This window comes from Pisolithus orientalis (assembly GCF_024613125.1).
Source record: "Pisolithus orientalis strain OTSU chromosome Unknown F5J12scaffold_2, whole genome shotgun sequence".
NCBI classification, from domain to species: domain Eukaryota; kingdom Fungi; phylum Basidiomycota; class Agaricomycetes; order Boletales; family Pisolithaceae; genus Pisolithus; species Pisolithus orientalis.
In genome coordinates this window covers 2194836-2204915 of record NW_026260783.1, presented here as the reverse complement: position 1 = coordinate 2204915, position 10080 = coordinate 2194836, and positions in this window count along the sequence as shown.

Here is a 10080-nt window from a genome sequence, read left to right as displayed (position 1 = left end):
TCCTCTCAGTGAAGCAAATAAAAACTTCATGAATGAGGCTCTGTTGGAAGAGAGGATGATGTTACGCTTCCGTCAGGGGTCTTGCCTTTCTCAACTTCTCGTGGTCACGTGCGTCATGTGCCTCATCGCATCCCTAATAACCGTCGTCATGCTAGGAGTGCATGTACTGCACGAACCCGTCAGATCATCCACTGTCCAGGTATTTCCAATGCCTGTCGAGACTCGCCACTCATGATCCGTGGCATTCGCCGCTCTGTCGGGTTGACGAGATGTTCCTTTCTTGCTCCGCTGACTCTTTATGACTCGTCTTTATTGCCTGACTGTTGTACTATAGCTCCGGTGTCTGGCTCCTCACTGCACATTGATTGCGCAGTCAGTATAGCCTTCGTTTCCATCGCTACCCCCATCTCTGACACCGGAGGACTCATACTTATTTCAAAGATTAGTTCATTGACTGCTGCGGATACACGTCACGACATGTCTGTTGCGACTGGTATGGTACTCGTACTTAGGGGTATATATACCCGCGTACTTTACCATGTATCCTCAGTTTTTCGATAGCTTGCAACTGAGCTAATTACTTTGCTTCGATCCTTGTCTTCTCTCTGTGCAAACAACCTTAGGGACTCGCCAGCAGACAAGACCTCTGTCGGATCTTCACAATAACTCAGCCATAGGGGTTATGACATGTTTGGCCCGTAGACTCCCACCTCGCGCACTTCGTGCCTATTCCATTTGAAGAAGTCACCGCGCTTGGGCATAACAAAATCGAAAAACTCTATGCAGCTTTCGGGACTCGTCGACCTCTTCACGAAAAGTCTACTAGTCCCTGGTTACTGAACTTCAACAAACCACCGTTTTGTATCCAGAAAGGCTCGTCGGTCTCCCTACGCGTAAAGACTAACTCACCTTCGGTTTTTCGCTTCTCAACCTGACCCTAACAAAGTCGATAACAAAATTGAGAAGCACCCCTCTACCCTCAATCAAATCCACCGCTCTACAGGCAGCCATTAGGCTTTAATAGATCGCCTCCCTAGAGCCAGCGCTCATGGTTCCCTACGTGTAAAATCACTCGCGCAACTATACCTCTCTACACTGACAGGTTTCTTTCGAGAAGTAAATCCTCCCTCAGCCTTCATTGTCACTATCCATCAAAGTGTCAAACCCTTCGAAGTCGAGACCTCCTGTCCCTCCATGTACTACCCTGTTAGGACTAGGAAGGAACCCGCCTTTACCGCCGATACCAGGAAGACTTGGGCCATCAGCCACAGCAAGTAACCCTCGGTTGTCTTATTTGTCCCATTTTAGGGAATCGGAAGTCGCGCTTAGTTCAGAAGAAGAAGACGATCAGAAGTCCGAGACTTCTTTCGGATCAGTCCTCAAAGAAGAACAGGAAGCACGCAAATCACCCGTAATGTCCATGACGATTGGTCACGGAGATTCAGCCCCTGAGATGCCGATGAAGGTATACACGGAAGAGGAGCTGAAGGAGAAGTTGGATGAACAGATGCACTCTTTGGCCGCAGACTGGCGCAAGATAGCCGGTGTGGGACAGTCGAGTGATCCCTTCCCAACAGGTACACCTATGGACTTGGCTCTACGAGCCTGGTACACCAGAAATTTCGGAAAGGTAATTCCCCCAGAGGGCCCTGTTGGTGGGTCCAGTAAGGGTAAGGCCTTGGCCGGAGATGGCGACGACTCGTATGATGTCCGCCCACCCAATGGAGGAAGGGAGTTTAATGTCGGGCATCCTGGAGAATACGATGGAAGCCACAACGGGCTTCAGACCTGGATCACACAAGTCGAAGGTTATCTTAACCTTAACAAGCATGTGTACAACACGGAATCGCTCAAGATCTCCTTTGCCCTTATGTATATGACGAAAGGAGCAGCGGTATCATTCGCCGAAAACTACCAAAATGAGAACAAGCTTTTAGACGGAACCATCTGGTACTCTGATACCTTCCAGAGATTCGTCAAACAACTCAAAGCTACGTTCGAATCCGGCGATCAAACCGCTCTCGCCATCCTGTGCCTTTCTGACATCTCTCAAGGCAAAAGAGAGCTCGAGGCGTACATTGCTGAATTTACCGGACTTGTTAACAAGGCCCAGTTGAAAGAAGAATCACGAGAAGCAGGGATCTTCTTTGGGAAGGGACTCAACAAGGAATATCGTGAATGGGTTCTTAATTCAGGGCGCACACCTTCCACGGTTATCGAGTGGATACAGTGCGCGGGAGAAACCAGAACAGTGATCGTGACTAAACATATCCTTGAAGGAAAGGAGTCCTGATACGAGCGAAAGTTCATTCACTATCGCGGGAATTCCTGAGATCCTGATGCGATGGACGTGGACAAAAGAAGGCGAAATGTATGCCGATCAAAAGAAGACATAACTTGCTTCGAATGCGGAGCAAAGGGTCACTTCAAGCGTGACTGTAAATCAAGCAAACCTGCGCCACCTCCTGGCATTCGAGTCGTTCTTTCCCCCGATGGATCGAAGACTGCTTACGTAGGAAATCGTCTAGCAACAAGTGACGAAATGAAAGTGCATGGTGTAAATTTTTAAATGGGACTGCGGAAACTCCTCACGTGGGTCCCGTTTCTATGTTATCCACTATCTGTACTACTACCATAGATGACGAATCAAAAATGAGAGTTGGTTCACCTCTGGGGAGAGTATGGTTGCCGGATTACAAGGCAGGAGTAATGGTCTGCATCAACTCGGGTGCAGAGGTTTCGCTCATCTTGGAGCGAATCGTTCAAAAGTTGAAAATCCCGACTTACCGCGTCAAGAACCGCTTCAAGACCACTTCGTTTACTGGGAAAGACGTCGAATGGATAACACGAAAGGTCTCCTTACGTGTCATCATCAAGAATCGCGTCATACGGATCAAATGCTACGTTGGACCTCTAGTCGGAAAAGAACACATCCTCCTGGGAATGCCATTCCTTTGGGTCTTCAAGCCTAGAATGGATTGGGAGAATAATAAAATCTCCTGCTGGGATGATGGGTTTGTACCGACACGAGAAACTGACATCTACATTTATAGTCAGGTCCCATACTACGAAGGATATGCGGTGAAATTTAACAAGGACGGTTCTGTAAAGGAGGAACCTCCGGTAAGTAAGGTAAACAAAACAACCTTGTCCACAGAACTCGAGGCTGCCTTATCCTCGATGAAGGAGGAAGTATTACTTCCGAAGGAGTATGAAGAATTCGCCAAGGTGTTTTCAGAAGAAGATATACCCCTTCCAGAACATTGCCCAGGGCTGGACCATGAAATCCGGCTTCGCGACGATTTCAAGCCAAAGAAGGCTGCGGTATATCCTATGTCTCCTGAAGAACTCAAAGTACTCGACGAATTCCTTGAAGAAAATCTTGCGTGCAAAAAGATTCGACCAAGCATGTCACTGCAAGCCGCACCGGTGTTCTTTGTGGCGAAGAAAGATGGGAAGAAGCGGTTAATTCAAGATTACCACTATCTCAATTCTTTCACTGTCCCAGATGCTCATCCATTACCAAATGCGCAGGCTCTGTTCGACGAGTTGGTGGAATCCAAGTACTATGCGAAGTTTGATATCAGATGGGGTTTTACCAACCTCAGGGTTAGAGAAGGTGACGAGTGGAAAGGAGCATTTATAACCCCTCGAGGGTTATTTGAGCCCACGGTAATGTTCTTTGGGCAGTGCAACTCACCCCTGTCCTTTCAAAGATACATGGATCAAACCTTCGAATCCCAAAGAGGGAAACAGGTCGGATACATGGACGATGTGGCCATTCACGCCAAGACAAAGGAGGAACTCCAGGTTCGAGTCCATGAGTTTTTGGAAATTTGCCGAAAAGAAGGTCTTCGCTTAAAGATCAGCAAATGCGTCTTTGAAAGCAAAGAAATTGAATTCCTCGGAATGGTTATCGGGAAAGGGCGTCTGGAGACTTCGCCGATGAAGACCGACGCCATCAGTACCTGGGAAGCCCCTGACAACTTGACCGGGCTCCACCGATTCCTTGGATTTTGCAACTTCTATCGGAAATTCATTCCTTCCTTTTCAAGCGTCGCTTGCCCCCTACATGACCTTACAAAGAAAGGGGTTTCCTACACCTGGACGGAAGAACGCGACCGAGCCTTTGAGCGCCTCAAGTCTTTGTTATGCTCAGCTCTGGTCCTCACTATCCCGGACTTCTCCAAACCTTTCAGTCTTTTTACTGATGCGTCGAAGCTCGGTACAGGAGCTGTTCTCGCACAGAAAGGTACCGATGGTGAATGGCACCCCTGTTCTTACCTCTCACAGTCTTTGGTGGGCGCTGAACAGCGTTACCAAGTCTACAACTTGGAAATGCTGGCAGTGATACGTGCACTCAAGGCCTTCCGCCCTTACCTGCTATCCCCGGTCGAGCCCACTGTGGTCTTTACTGACCACAAGAACCTTGAGTATTACCGTGAGCCTCAACAGCTCACCCCTCGTCAAGCACGCTGGGCCACCACGGTCCAATCCTACCCAATTCATTTTTCTTGGCAGGCTGGTCGCCTGCAGGTCCCTGCGGACACCCTCTCGTGTAAAAATGAGGTAGCCGAACCTACCCCGGTGGCCATGGTCCTCCCCCCGGACCTTTGGCTTTCGGAGGGGGTGGAATCCCAAATTCGTCTAGTTTCACCAATCTTTTCCCTAACAAAAATCACAAAACAACTAAAAATAAACTGTTTATGTCGTATAGGGCGCCTCCCCTCGAAGCTCACACGGCCTCGTAATGACACCAAGCCTTATTCCTGCCCGTATGAGGAAGTATCAAAGGGGAAAAAGGTACCTAATGCTCACCCGCTTGAGGAAATTGTCAAAGGAGCAAAGGGTGTGTATGCTGTGTCGGCCGAGTTATATGAGCGGATCAAGGAAGACGCCTCCAAAAATGCCGAAGGACCGGAACCCCAGAACAATACTACTACCGCCACAGACGGGACGAAACAATTCGGAACGACCCGGTTGTATATACCACTGGATCATCGCCAACACTGCATGCGGTCGTATCATGACCACGAGTCTGCGGGACATCCCGGACAAAAGGCAATGTGCGCAAAAATGAAGAAAGAGGTTTGGTGGGATGGAATGGTTAAGGATATCAAGGCTTATGTCGCAGGCTGCCCAGTCTGCCAGACAACCAAGGTCATCACTCATCCACTGACACCTCCGATTACCCCCCATGATACGCCCAAAACACCTTTTCCCTTCCAACAGATCTCCATGGATCTAATAACGGATCTCCCCGTCTCGGGAGAGGGCAAATTTGATTCTATTCTCACGGTTGTCGATCAAGGACTTACGAAAGCCACCCTGTTCGTCCCTTGTCATAAAACAATTGATTCCGTCAGACTCGCTTCGCTCTTCCATCAGTTCATCTATTCCCGATTTGGACTTCCCGAATTGGTGATATCAGATCGAGGGCCGCAGTTCGCATCATCGTTTACAAAGGAACTTTACAAGGCGATAGGGGTCAAGACAAAGCTGTCCACCGCGTATCACCTGCAAACTAACGGAGAAAGCGAACGCATCAACCAAGAGGTGGAGGGTTACCTGCGCCTCTACTGTTCCGAATTCCCCAACTCATGGGCTTCGAAACTACCCTCCGCCGAGTTCGCCCACAATTCCCGTATACATTCGGTTCATCAGCAAACCCCCTTTTCGTTAATCCTTGGTTACGACCCCTCGCCGTACCCTGAAACGAGACTAACTCCAGTCCCCTCGGTCGAAGAGCACCTGGAACAACTGGCCACAAGTCGAGACGTCGCCACCCTCGCACACAAAAAGGCACAGGAAACAATGAAGTCTTGCTCAAAAGGGACATATACTGCGCCTAAGGTCGGAGATCAGGTTCTCCTGGATACAGGACACCTGCGCATCAAAAACCAGTGCGATAAAATTGCGCCCCGACGTCTCGGGCCTTTCAAAGTGACTCAGATCGTTTCCCTGGTCGCTTTCCAATTGGACCTCCCCCCTACTTGGAAAGTCCACCCGGTCTTCCACACCTCGCGGATCTTTCCATTTGTTGAAAACGAGGTATATGGGGCTGCGCACGCAGCACCGTTACCGGAGATGGTAGATGATGAGGTGGAGTGGGAGGTCGAGTCAGTGTTGAATCACAAGATTGATGGTCGTCGCAGTAAGCAAAGATATCTGGTAAAATGGAAAGGGTTTCCCCACTCATCAAACACGTGGGAACCCGAAGAACACTTAAAAGAGCATGCTCAAGAAGTGCTCGACCAGTACAAGCTTGCTCGACATCTCAGAAATTAAATGGATTCCCCCCGCTCTGTAAACACTGAAAATGACTATGACGACCTCCCTTCCCCCTCAGAATCCTTTTGCTACTCCGACGACAACAGGCTCCTACCCCCAGTCACCACCTATGCCCCAACCTCTCCCCCGACGTCCCCCGCCGGTTTTTATGTCTCGGGATTCTCCTCACCTGTGTCCCAGCCCCGTTCAGTATCGCCCGCTTTCACCCGCTCTCTCCGACTGCGCCCACACCAGGGGATCACGGTCAGGCGCGTCCCCGTCCCAAAGGTCAGAGTCCCCCTCAGTGAGGACAGTAGCCGAAAGGGAAAGGATAAGGCACGGGTTGACAATGACTCCGCTAGTGGACCAACCCCGCCCGGTTGCGCCGATGCTCCCGAACCTCCCCACGTACGCAGCGCCTTCACCACGTATTCAGACCGAAGCGATCATGCAGCCCTCGATCTCCTCGCCGCCGCCGCCACCACTTCCGGGGCTGACAAGCAAAGATTACCAGTCCCAGCGGCTGAATACCTGGACATTGTTAGGGCACTTGACGTCTTCCATGACGGGGACGACATTAACAGATGTAATCAACGGCCTGGTCTCCAAGATACGGACTCGGAAGCTCACCGGTGTAGCGCCCCTGTCTGAGGTAATCATGATCGAGATGCTGGAGAAAGCTTCGTCCGAAATTACCAAATTGATCACTGGCAGAGCCTATCATCATTTACGGCAGCAACAGATCAATGAATTCCTCGCTCCACCGGCTTCTCGAGTCCTAGACCGGATCATCCCGAAAGAAGAGGCGACTAACGAAGTCAAATTAAAAGAAGATAAGACGGATCAGGAGAAAGAGAAGGAGTGGCGCGCCGTCGAGTTAGGGTATGTGGACTCGGGAGAGTTGTTTAAAGAGGTTGGTGCACGTCTAGGGACGGGAACTCACAACTCCTCGTGGGAGGTGCTTTTGCAGGATGCATCGTGGGCTGGCATGCACAAAAACTACTTTAATGCCGTCCACGCCTCCGACCCTCTCCCTGCGACTCCCTTCATCCCTGTCCCTTCGGATCAACTTCAGTTCTACCTGGGAGGACAGTCCCCTGTACTTCCCGAACATCCCCTCTATCAACACACCTGCTACCAATGCCGTTACCTGGGACATTGGTCATGCCGCAATGGACGTGGTTCCCGCTATACTCTGGCCCTCGAAGAGCCGCCATCTCCATCACCATCGTCGCCCATCGCAAGTTGAACGCGCTCCTGCGTCTATACTACTCGTCGACCCCTATCCACTCGCCCCACTAATGCGACTTCTGGCCCATCCTCAAGGGTCTGAGGACCTTAGAGGGGGGGTGATGTTACACTTCCATCAGGGGTCTTGCCTTTCTCGACTTCTCGTGGTCACGTGCGTCACGTGCCTCGTCGCGTCCCTAATAACCGTCGTCATGCTAGGAGTGCATGTACTGCACAAACCCGTTGGATCATCCACTGTCCAGGTATTTCCAATGCCTGTCGAGACTCGCCACTCTCTCGGGTTGACGAGATGTTCCTTTCTTGCTCCGCTGACTCTTTATGACTCGTCTTTATTGCCTGACTGTTGTACTATAGCTCTGGTGTCTGGCTCCTCACTGCGCATTGATTGTGCAGTCGGTATAGCCTTCGTTTCCATCGCTACCCCCATCTCTGACACCGGAGGACTCATACTTATTTCAAAGATTAGTTCATTGACTGCTGCGGATACACGTCGCGACACGTCTGTTGCGACTGGTATGGTACTCATACTTAGGGGTATATATACCCGCGTACTTTACCATGTATCCTCAGTTTTTCGATAGCTTGCAACTGAGCTAATTACTTTGCTTCGATCCTTGTCTTCTCTCCGCGCAAACAACCTTAGGGACTCACCAGCAGACAAGACCTCTGTCAGATCTTCGCAATAACTCAGCCATAGGGGTTACGACACGTTCAGCCCGTAGACTCCCACCTCGCGCGCTTCGTGCCTATTCCATTTGAAGAAGTCACCACGCTCGGGCATAACAGATGAAGGGGGAGCGTCTTCTGCTGTATCTTGCAACAAGGAGGCAAGATGTGCATCATACTCATCATGGATGTGATCAGGGAGAGTGGAGAACAGTAGATTATACTGTAGCTGTCGCAATTTTGGAAGAATGATGGACGAGACTGGTACAAAGACATTGCAGGGGGCAGGGAGGAAGGATCCATATGCTTCTTGGACTGGAGAGACTGAAACAACCACATAAGACCTTTCCAAGCGAATGACAGACCTGAGGTGACCAAAGAACGTCCTCCTGGAGGTCATACTGACAAAAAGAACATGCTGTCCAAGCTGGATGGGCTGAGAGGGGGCAGATGAGGGTGGGATGTACCAGGACACTTCAGGATGGAAGCTGGCAGGAACTCCTGGTAGATATATGTAACCATGGTCCCTAGCAAAGGGGACAAGCAAAACGACTGATGTGGAGGCAGCCGTATCAGAAGAATTAGCAAAATGAGCATCTTTTGGAGGGAGTGCTGTAGAAACGTGTGGAGTGTGCAAATCCTTTCCAATCTTGGAAGGTAGGATCGCATGGCTGAGCACTACAAGCAAGTGTGGGAATGGTTTCAGTGTCTGCAGAATTGGTGGAGATACATTGAAAACTGGAATGCCATACACAGGCGCTTAAGAATTTTATTGGCACTTAACCTGCCTCCTCCTTTTTCTTTGGCATTGACAACCTGTTCTTGTGCGAGGGATGACTGCCGACATTGCTGGCTGTCCTTCTTCGCATGAGGGCTATGGTCTTCACCTCCATTCATCAGCTACATCCATGTCCACCTCACCAAACACCTTTGGTGTGTGACATTGCCTTCTTTATATTCCAGAACCCAGTGGCTTCCTATGGCATGACATCCTGGAGGGAGAGGAACAAGACTATAGACATTCATGTTCTTCAGCTGCACTATCTCTTTATCCATAGCCACACACCACCTGGGGGCATCACTATGATGGACCACCTCATCATATGTGGCAGGAGGAATCAAGAGATCATAAGAAGGGTCAGCTGGATCATGATGTGTACCGCTCCATATTGCAAGGTGAGCATGCTCTGAGATGACCAAGTCAACAATGGCAGAAGAGAGTGGACCAACCAAGGTATCAGGAGGCAAGTTGGGAGAGTCAGAGTCTGGCAGTTCTGTGAGAGGGGACAGCAGGCTGTCTAAACACGAGTTGAGAGTAGACAGGGTAGTGGTAGTGACAGGAGAAATAGGTCAAGCATGCCATACAGCCAGGTGCTCTCACACATCCTGAAGGGACTCTGTGAACACTCTTCCTGCCTCTGTTTGTACCCTGACCCTAGTAGACTGATGCACTGGTTGAGGTTGTGGAGGAGATGTTGGGATGGAGGATAAGGGTGATGAGAGTGAGGGACTCGGGGGTTGTGAATCACTATCTGAATCTGAGCTGTTGGTAGTCATAGGTAATGACAGATCAGTTGACTCAGTCATGGTGGGCAATGTAGCAACATTTTCATCAAAGATGACATCCCCGGAATTAAAAAACTGTTTGGTGGTCTCATCACATACCCTGTACACCTTAACACTGGGTGGATAGCCCATGAACCTCACCAATCTGGACTTGGGTCCTAGTTTCCATTGAAGCTCCAGAGGGACATGAGCAAAGGCTTGGCAGCCCCAAACCCTCAGATGGCCAAGATATGGATGTGTGCCATGTAACATTTCATAGGGTGTTACCCCATTTGGCAGCACACATGACCCTGTGCAATTATGCAGATAGGAAGCAGTAAGCATGGC